At 44.8% G+C, this 17,453-nt stretch overlaps 1 pseudogene; it reads right to left on the bottom strand.

Moving 5' to 3' along the window:
• Positions 1 to 13,444: 13,444 nt before the first annotated feature.
• LOC124594631 lies at positions 13,445 to 14,029 on the bottom strand (annotated as a pseudogene).
• Positions 14,030 to 17,453: the final 3,424 nt, after the last annotated feature.

Below are 17,453 nucleotides of genomic sequence, written 5' to 3' on the forward strand. Positions count from 1 at the left end.
TACTACATGCGCAATACGTGAGGCAATACTGACCCTACGACTTATCTTAGAAGATAGATTAAGGAAAGGCAAACCTACGTTTCTAGCATTTGTAGACTTGGAGAAAGCTTTTGACAATGTTGACTGGAATACTCTCTTTCAAATTCTGAACGTGGCTGGGATAAAATACAGGGAGCGAAAGGTTATTTACAATTTGTACAGAAACCAGATGGCAGTTATAAGAGTCGAGGGACATGAAAGGGAAGCAGTGGTTGGGAAAGGAGTGAGACAGGGTTGTAGTCTATCCCCGATGTTATTCAATCTGTATATTGAGCAAGCAGTAAAGGAAACAAAAGAAAAATTCGGAGTAGGTATTAAAATCCATGGAGAAGAAATAAAAACTTTGAGGTTCGCCGATGACATTGTAATTCTGTCAGAGACAGCAAAGGACTTGGAAGAGCAGTTGAACGGAATGGACAGTGTCTTGAAAGGAGGGTATAAGATGAACATCAACAAAAGCAAAACGAGGATAATGGAATGTAGTCGAATCAAGTCGGGTGATGCTGAGGATATTAGATTAGGAAATGAAACACTTAAAGTAGTAAAGGAGTTTTGCTATTTGGGGAGCAAAATAACTAATGATGGTCGAAGTAGAGAGGATATAAAATGAGGACTGGAAATGGCAAGGAAAGCGTTTGTGAAGAAGAGAAATTTGTTAACATCGAGTATAGATTTAAGTGTCAGGAAGTCGTTTTTGAAAGTATTTGTATGGAGTGCAGCCATGTATGGAATTGAAACATGGACGATAAATAGTTTGGACGAGAAGAGAATAGAAGCTTTCGAAATGTGGTGCTACAGAAGAATGCTGAAGATTAGATGGGTAGATCACATAACTAATGAGGAAGTATTGAATAGAATTGGGGAGAAGAGGAGTTTGTGGCACAACTTGACCAGAAGAAGGGATCGGTTGGTAGGACATGTTCTGAGGCATCAAGGGATCACCAAATTAGTATTGGAGGGCAGCGTGGAGGGTAAAAATCGTAGAGGGAGACCAAGAGATGAATACACTAAGCAGATTCAGAAGGATGTAGGTTGCAGTAGGTACTGGGAGATGAAGAAGCTTGCACAGGATAGAGTAGCATGGAGAGCTGCTCAAACCAGTGTCAGGACTGAAGACCACAACAACAACACGCGCAAACTAAGTTGTCACTCGGCGATGGCAGGACATTCCCCATTTACAGTCATTCCCATGAGCCATCACGCCGGCGTCAATTTAGTTTGCACTTATAGTATACGAATATTCTTGCAGCTGGTGACAGATCACACTACCACGTCACAGTAACTGGAAACTGTCTCAGTTCCTTTAGATTAGGGGGGAAATTAAATTGAAAAACAGTACAAATATACTAATTTGTAGTGAAATAAAAGTGATGCCTAGTCTTCTGCTTAAACGATGAAGTCCATAAATTGAGAGATTAAAAAATGAGTGCAGACGAAACTATCGCCTGAGAGAAACAGAGTTATAGTACGGAGCCTCTCTGTGGTAAGACACACTCAATTATATGTGCAGGATACAATCTCCTAAACAGCAAATGATCATTCTGTAAGTTGTTACATTTGCTGGTGTGGGAGTAGTGGTGAGACCAAGGAAGTCAGGTTGCTTCGTTTCTCGGTCAAAGTGACTTGCTGGTCGTGCTACCAGTAACATGAACATTGTATCTACAGGGTGTTTCAAAAATGACCGGTATATTTGAAACGGCAATAAAAACTAAACGAGCAGCGATATAAATACACCGTTTGTTGCAATATGCTTGGGACAACAGTACATTTTCAGGCGGACAAACTTTCGAAATTACAGTAGTTACAATTTTCAACAACAGATGGCGCTGCAAGTGATGTGAAAGATATAGAAGACAACGCAGTCTGTGGGTGCGCCATTCTGTACGTCGTCTTTCTGCTGTAAGCGTGTGCTGTTCACAACGTGCAAGTGTGCTGTAGACAACATGGTTTATTCCTTAGAACAGAGGATTTTTCTGGTGTTGGAATTCCACCGCCTAGAACACAGTGTTGTTGCAACAAGACGAAGTTTTCAACGGAGGTTTAATGTAACCAAAGGACAGAAAAGCGATACAATAAAGGATCTGTTTGAAAAATTTCAACAGACTGGGAACGTGACGGATGAACGTGCTGGAAAGGTAGGGCGACCGCGTACGGCAACCACAGAGGGCAACGCGCAGCTAGTGCAGCAGGTGATCCAACAGCGGCCTCGGGTTTCCGTTCGCCGTGTTGCAGCTGCGGTCCAAATGACGCCAACGTCCACGTATCGTCTCATGCGCCAGAGTTTACACCTCTATCCATACAAAATTCAAACGCGGCAACCCCTCAGCGCCGCTACCATTGCTGCATGAGAGACATTTGCTAACGATATAGTGCACAGGATTGATGACGGCGATATGCATGTGGGCAGCATTTGGTTTACTGACGAAGCTTATTTTTACCTGGACGGCTTCGTCAATAAACAGAACTGGCGCATATGGGGAACCGAAAAGCCCCATGTTGCAGTCCCATCGTCCCTGCATCCTCAAAAAGTACTGGTCTGGGCCGCCATTTCTTCCAAAGGAATCATTGGCCCATTTTTCAGATCCGAAACGATTACTGCATCACGCTATCTGGACGTTCTTCGTGAATTTGTGGCGGTACAAACTGCCTTAGACGACACTGCGAACACCTCGTGGTTTATGCAAGATGGTGCCCGGCCACATCGCACGGCCGACGTCTTTAATTTCCTGAATGAATATTTCGATGATCGTGTGATTGCTTTGGGCTATCCGAAACATACAGGAGGCGGCGTGGATTGGCCTCCCTATTCGCCAGACATGAACCCCTGTGACTTCTTTCTGTGGGGACACTTGAAAGACCAGGTGTACCGCCAGGATCCAGAAACAATTGAACAGCTGAAGCAGTACATCTCATCTGCATGTGAAGCCATTCCGCCAGACACGTTGTCAAAGGTTTCGGGTAAATTCATTCAGAGACTACGCCATATTATTGCTACGCGTGGTGGATATGTGGAAAATATCGTACTATAGAGTTTCCCAGACCGCAGCGCCATCTGTTATTGAAAATTGTAACTACTGTAATTTCGAAAGTTTGTCTGCCTGAAAATGTACTGTTGTCCCAAGCATATTGCAACAAACGGTGTATTTCTATCGCCGCTCGTTTAGTTTTTATTGCCGTTTCAAATATACCGGTCATTTTTGAAACACCCTGTATATACTGGGTGTAACGCATATAAGTGCATATAGTAGGTTGGTGCGTAATTTCGTAGTGTTTTTGTTTTGCATGTTGGTATTTCGGTTGCTATGGGTTTATTTATCGATTGTCATTTTTTCATTTGTAGTTCACTGTTGCTATATGAGTTTACATATTGTCATTTGTCATCTGGAGAAAGTGAGTGGAGCTGTGGGCGCTAGAAAATGGAGTGGCAGGTGCAGAAATCGTAATAATTCCTACATATTCTTCTGTTTGAGTTCGACAAAGGGGTGACAGCAGCGGATGCAGACAGAAATATTTGCCCTGCGTATGGGGCTAATGTCATTGGACAGAGCATTGCAAGAAGTTGGTTTTCTCGTTTTAAGAAGAATCGTTTTTGATATCAGTGACTCTCCACTTTCAAGAAGACCTTCAGAGTTTGATGAAGATCGGTTAAATGCAATAAACCACGATGATCCACATCAGTGTACGGCAGAACTGGCAAATGTGATGAGCGGAGATCATTACACGATCGTGTGACATCTGCACTCAATAGAGAAGGTTCAAAAGTCGGGTGTGTGGGTACCGCATGCTCTAATCCAAAACCACAAAACGCATGTGCATCTCTGCTCGGTCATCAATTGGCTCGTGACCAACACCAACCATTCCTATCCTGTATCGTAACTGGTGACGAGAAATGGTGTCTTCATGATAACATAAGAAAAAGAAAAGCAGCTCTGCCTACAAAGACCTGCGCGCACCCAACAGTGTGATGTACTACGAATTGCTTCCCTGAGTGTAACCAACACTGCTGACTTTTATTGATAACAACTGAGTTGCCTTGCAGACGAAATCCAAGAACAACAACCAGGAAAACTGCCTGATACGATACTACTCCACAATAATGCCCGCCACATTGTGCTAGACTGAAAAAAAAAAACACTATACAGCAGTTGAGCTGGAGAGTCATGCCGCACGCACCTTACTAGCCGGATCAAGTGCCCTTAAATTTTCACCTTTTCCGCAATCTATCGAACAACATTCAAGGAACTTCCTTTCTAGATGAAAATGCGCCCCAAACATGGCTCGGCGATGCCGTCGCCTCAAAAACACGGGAGCTCTACAGTCATGATATCGAAAAGTTACCCCAGCGTTGTTAACAGTGAAGGATAATACAGTATATGAAGGGCTTATTTCAATAGTGGGGAAATACGGAAGCGTCCGATCCCACCCGTCTGCTTTGACCCATGACGTCACAAATATGGCGGAAACAAAAACAAACACACACACACTTTCCACAAGAAGCCTAATGACACTAACGGGACAAGCGCGGGAAATGGGGTGTTTTGGGTGGGGGGCAAACTAAATATAAACAAATTTAGACGCCTTGCGTAGCTACAACGTGTAAGTGAAGACAGCCATGCATGAATGCCCACCCACCTCCCCAGGGGTCGTAACCTCTGCAACCCATAGAAGATAAAGATGCTTCAGTAGCTGATTAGTGTTTTTTGTCTTAAAAAAAAAAAATCTCACGGGATAGAACGAACAGACCAGAAAGATAAATATAATAAACTAAAACAGAAATTCGAGGAAACAGATAATTAAAATAAGTAATAAGTGTTTTTAAATTTTAAAAAAATCTCACGAGATAGAATGAACAGATCAGAAAAGTAAATAAAATAAGATAAAACAGAACTGGAGACAGCCACACTCAAACCAAACTCCGCGCCGTCATGACGTCACACACGACAACACCCTTACGTCACGGGTCAAAGCCGACGCGTTGGATCGGACGCTTCTGTCGACCCAATAGTGGTACAAGTCCATATTTGTTCATTCTGAGATACAGAATCTGAAAGTAAAATGAGCGCTGAAAAATCTGCAGTTGATATACCAGAAATATTCATCCATATGGCTTCTTGCTAGAGATGAAACTTTCTTTATGTTTGTTTGGATCATTAATTTCAGAAGCATTAAAGAAAAGGAGGTAATGGATTTGTACTACTATTGAAATAAGCCCTTCATATGTTTGATGACTTAAGTCTCTTCATGAGGTTGTCTCCACACCCGTACACGTCCATCCGCTCAATACAATTTGAAACGAGACGCGTCCACCCAGGCAACATGTTTCCAGTCATCAACGGTCCAATGTCGGTGTTGATGGGCCCAGGCGAGACGTGAGGCTTTCTGTCGTGCAGTCATCAAGATACACGAGTGGGCTTTCGGTTCCGAAAGCCCATATGGATGATGCTTCGTTGAATCGTTCGAACGCTGACACTTGTTGATGACCCAGCATTGAAATCTGCAGCAATTTGCGGAAGGGTTGCACTTCTGTCATGTTGAACGATTCTCTTCAGTCGTCGTTGGTCCCGTCCTTGCAGGACCTTTTCCAGGAGCAGCGATGTCAGAGACTTGATGTTTTAGCGGATTCCTAATATTCACGGTACACTCATGAAATGGTCGAACGGGAAAGCCCACACTTCATCTCTACCTCGGACATGCTGTGTCCCATCGCTCGTGCGCCGGCTATAACACCACGCTCAAACTCACTCAAATCTTGATACCCCGCCATTGTAGCAGCATTAACCGATCTAATAACTGCCCCAGACACTTGTTGTCTTATATAGGCCGTATTCTGCCTGCTTACAAATCTCTGTATTTGAATACGCATGCCTATAACAGTTTCTTTGGCGCTTCAGTGTACTAGAGAGGTTTGTTGCAGACGCATCTGCAAGCACTCGCGCTGTGGCACACGCAATGCAAAGCTCCCACTCAGCGGTTTGGCCGGTGCTGCGTGAGGAGAGAACGCATCCATTCCATCGTCAGCCAACATAGGCGCCGCCAACCCTCGAATTTGCTCAGCACGTGGAGTTCGGGCAGTGTTTTCTGCAGCATTGCGCCAGGTAGCAGATTCACGCTGTGTGTGTGTTGTCTAGAGACAAGGCAGCCTTCATCCGTGAAGGTGTGTTCAACGACTACAATTGCCATGTTGCCCACGAACGAGGCCATCAGGAAAAATTCACCATCAGTGTAGGGGCTGGCATGGTCCACGATTGCTTGACTGGCACCTACATTCTTCCTCCTCGAGTCACAGGCGACAGCTACACCACGTTTATCTGGGAAGTGCTGTCGGAGTTACTGCAGGACATTCCACTTGCAGTCCGTCTACATGTGTAGTTCCAGCACGGTGGGGCACCCATACACTTCAGTTGAACTGCTAGAGCCCAGATCGGATGGATTTTTCGGGGTTGCTGGATTGGTCGAGGTGGCCCTGTAATTTCGCCACCTCGGTCGCCTATCCTGAACTCACTGGACTTCTTCCTGTGGGAACGTTGTGAACAAAACCCTGTTGGAGGCAGCGGAAGACCTAGTGGCGAGGCTACATTCAGCGTGTGAGGTTATTCATACCGTTCTCGGTATCGTTGAGCGAGTGTGGCACTAAATTATAAGTAGGTGTTAGGCATGCTAGGACGCCGGAGGCAGGAATTTTGAGCACCTACTACACTAAAGCGGCAAAGAAACTGAAATGGGCATGCGGATTCACGAATAGCACGCCCTCTTTCCATGCAAACTCTAATTTGTTTTCGCATTCGGAGGGGAACATAGGTGATCGAAATTTCATGCAAAGATCTCGCTACAACGAAAAACGCCTTTGTTTGAATGGCTTGTCACCCCAACTCGCTTATCAGATCTGCGACACTATCCCCCATATTTCGCGATAATACAGTACGCTGCCATTTTTTAACCAATTCGATTTCCTCTGTAGAACATATCTCGTGAGGCTCTCATATTGTGCAGAAATACTCCACAAGAGGCCACCAAATGAGGAAAGAATCTGAATTTTCTTGGCGTGCAGTAAGGGGTGAAAACGGCTGGTCTGGAATATATGTCGGTTCTACGTCGGGAAGAGCGTTTATGTTTCACGACCTTGCACGTTTCCAATCTACATTGAAGCGTCAAAGAAACGGGTATAGGTATGCGTATTCAAATACGCAGTTATGTAAACAAGCAAAAGACGGCGATGCGGTCGGCAACGTTTATATAAGACAACAAGTGTCTAGCCCAATTCTTAGATCGGTTACTGTTGCTACAATCGTAAGTTTTCAAGATTTAAGTGAATTTGAGCGTGGCGTTATAGTCGGCTCACGAGCGATGGGACACAGCATCTCCGAGGTAGCGATGAAGTGGGAATTTTCCCGTACGACCATTTCACGAGTGTACCGTGAATATCAGGAATCCGCTAAAATATCAAATCTCCGACATCGCTGCGGCCGGAAAAAGAGCCTGCAAGAATGGCACCAACGACGACGGAAGAGAATCGTTCAACGTTACAGAAGTACAACCCTTCCGCAAATTGCTGCAAATTTCAGTGCTAGGCCATCAACAAGTGTCAGAGTGCGAACCATTCAACGAAACATCATCGATACGGGTTATCGGAACAGAAGGCCCACTCGTGCATCTCGATGACTGCACGACACAAAGCTTTACGTCCCGCTTGAGCCCGTCAACACTGACATTGGACAGTTGATGACTGGAAACATGTTGCCTGGTAGCACGAGTCTCTTTTCAAATTGTATCGAGCGGATGGGCGTGTACGGGTATGGAGGCAACCTCATGATTCCATGTACCGTGCATGTCAGCAGGATACTGTTCAAGCTGGTGGAGGCTCTGTGGTGGTGTGGAGCGGGTCCAGTCGGAGTGATATGGGACCCCTGATACGTCTAGATACGGCTCTGACAGATGACACGTACGTAAGCTGATCACCTGCATCCATTCGTGTCCATTGTGCATTCCGGCTGACTTTGGCAGTTCCAGCAGGACAATGCGACACGCCACATGTCCAGAATTGCTACAGAGTGGCTCCAAGAACACTCATCTGAGTTTAAACACTCCCGCTGGCCACCAGACTCCCCACACATGAACATTATTGAGCCTATCTTGGCTGCCTTGCAATTTGCTGTCCAGAAGAGATCTCCGCCGCTCGTACTCTTACTGATTTGTGGGCATGCCTGCAGGATTCATGAAGTCGATTCCCTCCAGCACTACTTCAGACAATAGTCTAGTCCATGCCACGTCCTGTTGCGGCGCTTCTGCGTGCTCGCGGCGGCCCTACGCGATTTTAGGCAGGTGTGCCAGTTTCTTTGCCTCTTCAGTGTACCTGCGGAATCCCGCACAGACTGCTCCCTCTCCTGTGACACTGCAAGCTATGCTGAAGTGTTTATTATGTATATGGTTCAATACGAAGGGACTGAGTGGATGCTAACAATAAATTAAGGTAACACAGTTCTAAGCAGATTTCCGCTGTAATATTCGGTCGATCCATTTGATGGCTACACTGTTCGCTCGCTGTTTTGACTCATGAATTTGAGTCACTTTCACATTCAACCACTCAAGTCCACTGGTCGTCCACTCGTGAGCGTAACTGTTACATAATTTGTTTTGTCCACATGACGCGGCAGATGCACGCAGATATGAGCTTGCATGATGCACGATTCGGCTTATGTTTTGAATTCCACGAACTGTCGGCGCTATAACGCGACACACATGCGTACACGCACCGCCCCGTTAGTAAGTGTTTTTTAATACAAAATTCATTAAGACTAACAGGGAACATTGAACACGTACAAAGAAAAGCAGCGCGAATCAAAACAGGGTTGTTTGACTCACGGGCGAGCGTCACTGAAATGAAAACCCTGAACTGGCAGACGTTATAATATAGATGCCAAATATCCCGCGAAAGCCTGCTTTGAATCCTTAAAGAACCATGCGCGTTCGGTGAAATTTATAAGAGATATTCAAGCAGTCAGTGCTGATTTGCACGCGAACGTTTTCGCGGCACGTCGATGCAATAGAATCTTCTCGGCTTCCTAACAGCGTCAAACCCGCAGGGTGCGTCCACGACGTTTCGGGAGGCAAATTCGCTCCTCCCGCTTTATTGGCTGCGATACGATTGGTTTCTGGGGGGAGCTTAATTAAGGAGGAAATTGAAATCTGCGTGACACCGAATCTCGTCACTCGGGATAAGGATTTGCGCTCAGCGCAGCTTGCCAGTCCGTGTCGCGTGCGACGAGACAGGAGTGACGTCATGCTGCATGTCGTGTGACAGCGCGGGTAAACATGGCAGCCGTTACGCTACACTGCTGTGGAGCGGCCGTCACATGAATAACTCGCGCTGCGCCACCGATGCCTACATGAAGTTCGCTTTACACGCCAGCGTACTGCAGCGCCCCTGGTGTGCTATTCTTGTACTGAGACTCGCCTGTCTCGAGTAGGAACACAAAAAAGTATCGATACTTTTTGTTATCGAGTACTTTCAGTACGACACCGATACCTTTTTACTCTTAATTCGACAGTTTTCTACCGATGTTTTTACCTCACATCAGCATTTTACTGCAAGTATCGTATCGAATGACCCTAGTAATAATTTATTATTATTTACCCAAAATTTTCGCTGCATGACTCAGTTCCAACACTTTCAACAACTGAGCGCAAGAGAAGCCAAAGGCCAACAACTGAATGAGTAGTGTGGCTGCGAACGATATGTGTCAGGTGTACGAAAACTGTGACGCCTCGCCAAGCAGGGAAACGTTTCGTTCACTTGGAAAACGCTTGTTTTAAGCATTCGACTTACTTGTCTGTTTTTGTATCGTGTTGAACACAGAGCAAAGACTGCTGAATCGGTAGACAGAAAGGCACTACCAAATGTGAAACTTGGCAGTATTTTCATGAGCTAGGAGATTCTGAAGTGAGGTGCAAAATCTGTTTCAAAAATTTTAAGCATTCAGAAAATACTTCAACCATGAGAGAGCATTTAAGAAAACACCCCACCACTATAGCAAGGTAAAATTTACTCAGTCAGTTTGTAAGAGAGTTAATTAAGCGCTACATTTTTTTTAGTATAAACAGTATGAATGGAAGAAGAACGAAAAATAAAAAAGAAATAGTATTGAGATAACAGAGTTGCAACAATTATGGTATTAAAAACTGTGATAAGACGTTATATCTTACGCTTAGCAATGTAACCTGCCATTATAAGCTTGATTAACAACAAGAATTCACCCCAAATTCCTTTCTTTTCACTTATTACGATACTGCAGATGAGAGAATTATCAACGATTACAGCAACCTACCACATCGCAATCAGAGCACTTAAAATTATTCTCCAGAGCGAAATTCGGATTGATTAATAATTCCTCCGACAACTCTTCCGTATCGGCATAAGACACGCGGGGTAGCCGCGCGGTCTGCGGCAACACGGTTCGCGCGGCTTCCCCGTCGGATGTTCGAGTCCTTCCTCGGGCATGGGTGTGTGTGTTGTCCTTAGCGTAAGTTGGTTTAAGTTAGATTAAGTAGCGTGTAAGTCTAGGGACCGATGACCTCAGCAGTTTGGTCCCACAGGAACTTACAACAAATTTCCAAAAAACTTTCGGCATGAGAAAGATACATTACAGTTGAACACTAGGATTCGCTAAACTGTGCTCCACAGCTGTGATACCGGGTGGTTATGAATAAGGTCACAGAAGTCCAGTATGCGGTGTAATCACCTATGATGGCGAAACCTGGTAGATATTCTAATGCGTTAATGAGCAACAGATTTACACTGGACAAAAATTAGTTCACATTTTGGCCAACAGGTGCGTATGTAGCACTGTGAATCCAAGGAGGACGTATAGCAATTTTTCCGTATGTAATGGATTAGGAAGTGGGCAGAAAGGGTCGATCAAGTGACAAAGGCATAACGTTGATTTCATTATAAACCGCCACTTGTACAATTTGTTCTCTGCGAGCACCGGAGACGTCGACGAAATGCTATAGAGCAGCAGATTTGCACGTGGTTGCAAAATTGGAACTATTTTTTCAGCATTAATCGGTCACACGTTAACGCATTACCATATCTACCAAATTTCATTGCCATACGATAATTACAGCCCAAACTGGACTTTAATTGTAAACACCCAGTATACTGCAGGAACGACATTGTGAATAACACAGGAAGCTGTCGAACCAAATGTCTTATCACTACCGGGTCAGTCCAGATGATCATCTTCAGACACAGAAGTTGAATTTCATATCTGTGTGCATTGGCGTCCGCAATGGGGAACAAAAAGGGGGGGGGGGCGATGGTGCACATCCTCCCTCCTGGAATCTGTTCACAGACTTTTTATTTGTTACATAACACTGAGGATTTTATAGCAATACTCAAAGCCGCAAAACATCAGCCAAAGAACTATCGCCTAACACTAATGAGCGCTGTTTATAAGTTCCTTGTACGAATTCTATACAATCGGATTAGTCCAGTGATCTTTCAAAACCATCCTATTGAGCAAGCTGGATTCCGCCCACCTGGACGGAGCTGCGGTGAACAAGTTTTACCATTGCCAACATTTACTGAAACAGCGTAACCAATGAAGCAGAGGATATCAGTTGCTTCCATAGATCTAAGTGCAGCATATGACACAGTTTGGAGGAATAAGTTGCTTTATAAATTACTACAACGAAACTAATTGAAGTGTTACCTGGAAGGACATTTAGAGTGTAACTGTAGGAAAAAACAATAGCTGTCCAAAAGTAGTAAATAATGGCATACCACAAGGATTCGTTCTTTCTCCTCTCTTGTTTGATTTATATACAGAGGGGTCCAAAAAAATGTATCCTCTGTTTAAAAGTTCATAACTTGCAAACTTGACGGAGTTGTCTCTTTTTTGGTGAAAGTGTAGCTTAAAGTCCAACTTAAAGATATCACTGTAGGCGTTCGAAATGGTCACAACATCCACACACAAACGATGCCGCCGAACTGCAGCACGAACTACCGACTGCAGCGTGTTCAGTTGGATATTTGCACATGAATGTACGATGGATTCTCGAAGTTCATCCAATGTGGATGGCTTTTGTCGATAAACGACGTCCTTTAGTGTTCCCCACAGGTAAAAGTCCAGAGGAGTTAGGTCTGGGGAACGTGGTGGATACTCCACAGCACCTCTACGGCCTATCCATCTTCCTGGTAGATTTTCGTCGAGATACGACCTAACACGATTTTGATAGTGGGCTGGGGCACCATCTTGTTGAAAGTAAACTCTTCCACCTCCTTACAAGTCTAGGATGGCAGGTATAATGGATGTCTGAAGCTTCTGAAGGTACACCGAACTGGTAACTGTGCCGTCAAATGGCCCAATCAAGCCCCGGTAAGACAACCCACACCACACATTTTCTCCTGGCAAATTCACAGCTTTGTCTACATGGACGTTCGGATATTCTACGGCCCAGTAGACGCAATTGTGGCGATTTACTGTACCATTGAGTTTGAACTGTGCCTCATCAGACCATACAATCATCTCTGCAAACTCCTCATCATTGCGCACCATGTTAGTAAACCACTTTCAGTACTCCATTCTATAATCTGGATCGTACTCGTTCATTGCTTGTAGCAATCGTGGGATGTAGCACTTCCACTTTGCTGTCTTCAAAATTCGCCAAACACTTGAGCGATTCACTTCAGTTTCATGGGCACACTGTCTCACAGACTTCTGTGGTGAGCGAGTAACTAGGTGCAACTAAGAACAAAACACTGACTATCTGGCGACTGTCATCTGACAAAACAAAACAATGCAATACAACGCTTGTGTGACGATTGCCGGAACTACAAACTACTACACTACCAAAGATGAGACAACTTCCTCAATTAGTTTGCCAGTTATGGACTTTTAAACAGTGGATGCATTTTTTTTGAGCCCTTCTGTATATGAGGGTAAATCAACAAGTCTTTGCCCCCATTTTTAGTAGACAAATATACATCCTATTCTATTTCCCTTACACCATTTTTCTACATAATCCCAACACCGGTTCATACATTTGTCCCATCGCAGCACTAAATTTGAGATACTCCTGAGGTAGTATTCATCTGGCTGGCTATGAAACCACTGTCGCTGTCCTGCCAGGAACTTCTTCAGCGGTCCGAACACATGGTCATCACTAGGGGCGAGGTCTGGACCGTATGGTGGATTTCCCAGTGAAATACCTGGAGCTTTTCGGTAGTTCTGATTGCCACAACTGGTCTCGCTTTGTCATGAAGCAGAATCACATTGCCCACACCGAGAATTCCTCAGTATCTTCACCTGATGGCAGCCCTTAGATGTGACAGTGTGGAACAATAACTGTCGGCATTGATGGTTGCATCTTGTGGTACGAAGCCCAGCAGGAGCGGTCCACAGCTATCCTAGAAGGCCATTAACACCCCTTTCGCAACGGGTGGCGCTGAAAAGAATTTTTTTGACACAGGCAAACCAGGATGTTCCCTGACCATGAACTGCTGCCTTGATTCCGTTTCATCCCAAGTAACAATGCGGTCCAGAAAACCTTCACCTTCCTTGGAGTACCGTTCCAGGTGATTCAGTGGAACATCATTTGCTTGCTTTTCATCATGTCATCCAACTGCTTAGGCACCCACCGACATAAAACCTTCCGGTACCTTCGGGTCCCACGAACTCCCATACAATACGCCAAGCTTCAGGGAAATGGCCATGGTATGCACACACCGATCTGCCTTCACCACTGCATCCACGCGGGAAATGTCAGTCAGCGACGAACGCAGCATCATCGTCCACTCATTGTCATGCAAGATTTTACGGCCGTTGTCGAACTCACAACAACAACACCTCACAGTTTTCAAAGAGAGACAGTTTTCCCCATATGTGGGCTGCATTCTCCTGTAGATCTCGATAGGCGTTCGTTCCTTGCTCCATAGAAAACGAATCACACTTCGCTGCTCTGACGCAGTGGACGTCTGAAACACAACCACCATCTTCAACAACCGACAGCAGCGCCGTGCGGCGGAGCTACCGGCAGATAAGGGCGGCGCGAACCAAGAAAGGTCGAACACTGGGAATGGATAAGCTGACTCCTCATTCACAGCCGTAATTTGGCTGAAAAAAAAACATGGGCAAAGACTTTCTGATTTTCCCGCGTATTTGATATTCGTACAACATACACTGAAGAGCCAAAGAAACTGGTACACCTGCCTAATACCGTGTAGGGTCCCCGCGAGCACGCAGAAGCGCAGCAACAATACGTGGCATGGACTCGACTAATGTCCGAAGCAGTGTTGGAGGGCATTGACACCACGAATCCTCAGGGGCTGCCCATAAATCCGAAGAGGCGAAGATCTCTTCTGAACAGCTCATTGCAAGGCATCCCAGCTACGCTCCACAATGTTCACGTCTGGGGAGTCTGGTGGCCAGCGGAAGTGTTTAAACTCAAAAGAGTGTTTCTGGAGCGACTCTGTAGCAATTCTCGACGTGTGGTGTGTCACATTGTCCTGCTGGAATTGCCCAAGTCCAACGGAATGCACAATGGTCATGAATTGATGCAGGTGATCAGAGAGGATGCTTACGTATGGGTCACCTGTCAGAGGCGTATCTAGACGTATTAGGGGTCGATATCACTCCAAGCACACACCCCACACCATTATTCGCACGCTGACACTTGCTGACGGCCCAACATTGAAATCTGCAGCAATTTGCCAAAGGGTCACACTTCCGTTAGGTTGAACGATTCTCTTCAGGCGCCGTTCCGTTCATGCAGGATCTTTTCCTGTCCGCGGCGATGTCGTAAGTTTGATGTTTTACAGGATTCCTGATATTCGCGGTACACTCGTGAAAGGGTCGTACGGGAAAATCCCCACTTCACAGCCACCTAGGAATAGGTGTGTCCCTTCTCTCCTGCACCTGCTATAACACCACGTTCAGACTCACTTAAATCTTGATAACCTGCCATGGTAGCAGCAGTAACCGATCTAACAACGGCGCCAGACAGTTGTTGTCTTATACAGACGTTGCCGACCGGAGCGCAGTATTATGGCTGTTTAATTATCTCTGTATTTGAATACGCATGCCTATGCTAGTTTTTATGGCCCTTCAATGTTGTCCAGAAAGTTTGCCTATGTGGATGACTGGGCGATGTCGATCCAACAGAAAACCTTTGAAACAACTGAAGAAATCGTATCCTTTGATTTAGACATCTTAAGACAATATTTGGGTATTGCAGGTTACCTCCAAACTCAAATAAAACAGCCGAAGCATGTATCTATCTGTCCAATAGGTTAGCACACTGTGCCCTTTACGTCTGTTTTGAGGGAGACAAACTTCGTCATACTGTACATTGAAAATAGCTTGGAATCACGTTATAGAGGACATTTCCTTTTAAGGTGCACTTGACACGAACATCTGCTAAGCTGAGAAGCAGAAACAGCATTCCCCCACCCCCATAAACTTTGTGTCATCGTAAGCAGACACTCTTCGATTATCAACTCCCGGACTGATATTCTCAACGGCAGAGTATTGTACGAACGTCTAGCTTCATCGTTCATACGTAAAAGAATGATAGATACACAACTTAAGGGTGCCTTGCGCGTTTTTAGTGGATATGACGTCAGACAGAAGACCGCGCTACTGTGTGCATATAAAAAGATTCCTGATAACACCGACCTTCCAATATCGAACGGTGTATTCCCTGCGGGGCGAAACAGACTAATATCCAAACATTCCACTTTTATTACAGCCAGGAGTTTCACGGAAATTGAATTCAATGCCGTCGATGAATGGAGACGCTGCTGGCTATAGAACTGCCCTCCGCAAGTCTGAAACCGCCATGCTTGCAGAAGAAACCTCCCCCGCCTAACACCAGCCTCGGGCAACCCTGAACCGAAAACGAACGGGCCATGGAAGATATGTAGACCATCAGGTTACCTTCCATTCGGAAAGTGGATGCACTAAGCAACAGTATGTGACTCATAAATTATAGAGTGCAGCAGTCAGTCGTCCTTTTTAGATTTTGTTATGTAAAACCAGATTTCGGGTAGTAGCTAGCCACTCACAATGCGCTATTCAAACTGTGACTGAAGCCCTAGCAAGAGGGACTTACATGCATTGAGAGTAAAAAATAGCGCGTTGAGAATGGCTAACTCCTAGCCGAAATCTGGATTTGCATAATAAAATCTAAAAAGGACGACTGATTGCTGCACTCTATAATTTATAAGATATGTAGACACTCTCCCCAGGCAGGGGAAACCTTCATCACCATCTTGGAGCTGCACTGCGGAACGACAGACAGTTGTTGACATCAAATGAATTCACAACTGCGAATGAGGACAGCCATCAGCTGTATAATGGAATGACGACAGTGAAAATTTGTGCCGGACCAGGACACGAACCCGCATTTCCCGCTTATCTCGAATGGTCCCCTTACCATTTGGCTACCTGTGCACGACTCACGGCCACACCCCAACTTCCATATGTCGTCAGCCTTGCGTCTGAATATACGTAATGGATGTTAGGAGTACAGGGCGCAGACGCAAGGATGACGACATATGATAAATAAATAACTGTCTGCAGCTCTGCTAAATTGCAGACATAACATTTCCAAGGGCTGTGACATTACAGCCTTTATCACTGCGATTTTTAAAATGTAAAAGTTTTTTTTTCTGTATTCGCGTCAGTATGTGCGAACTTTTAACATATACCAATGAATGTTGTAACCAGATATCTTTGCCGCGCTCCTGAAAAGCGCAGAATATCACGATAGCTATAAACTGTTATACGCTGCTATCGATCAGTTAAAAAAAAACGATGCACCTATGTTTCAAAAATAACAATTGCCAATTTTTACTTCTGCAGGGAGCCGCGCCGCTCTCTAGCTGTTTTGTGAATGTGTTGCGAGTCGGACGCAAAAGTATTGTGCTCCATACTGATATAATCATTTTATTGTAACTTTAAGAGTTTAAGTGATTAAAAAATATATGTAGCCACAAACAAGCGAGAATGTATATCATGAAAATTCGCTCCACCGCCACAATGGGTGGCCATGTTAATGTAAGTTTCCGTTTCATAATATAATACTTGAAGCCTTGAAGTTTATTTAATTTCAAAGAAAATCTCTCAACCTTATTTTCATTAATTATACTTGTGATAATCTTTCCTGTTTAAAAGATTTATGCAGCTTATGATCCAGCGTGTGTTCTGTCGGAACAGGAGGCTGTCGTGACGACATCGTTATAGTATTTATTCCAAGTTCTTTCAGTTCCGTTTATATGTTCGTACAAATCCAATTAGTTGGTCCCTTAGGTTTCTTTCATGTAACTTCCGTCTGTTTTCTCCGCGCGATCTTCCTCCGAAAAAAAATTTCTGTTCATTTTTTTTTAGTAATTTTCGATATCGCCAATGAGAAAAGAC

Source organism: Schistocerca americana, chromosome 2 (assembly GCF_021461395.2).
Source record: "Schistocerca americana isolate TAMUIC-IGC-003095 chromosome 2, iqSchAmer2.1, whole genome shotgun sequence".
Classification (NCBI taxonomy): Eukaryota; Metazoa; Arthropoda; class Insecta; order Orthoptera; family Acrididae; genus Schistocerca; species Schistocerca americana.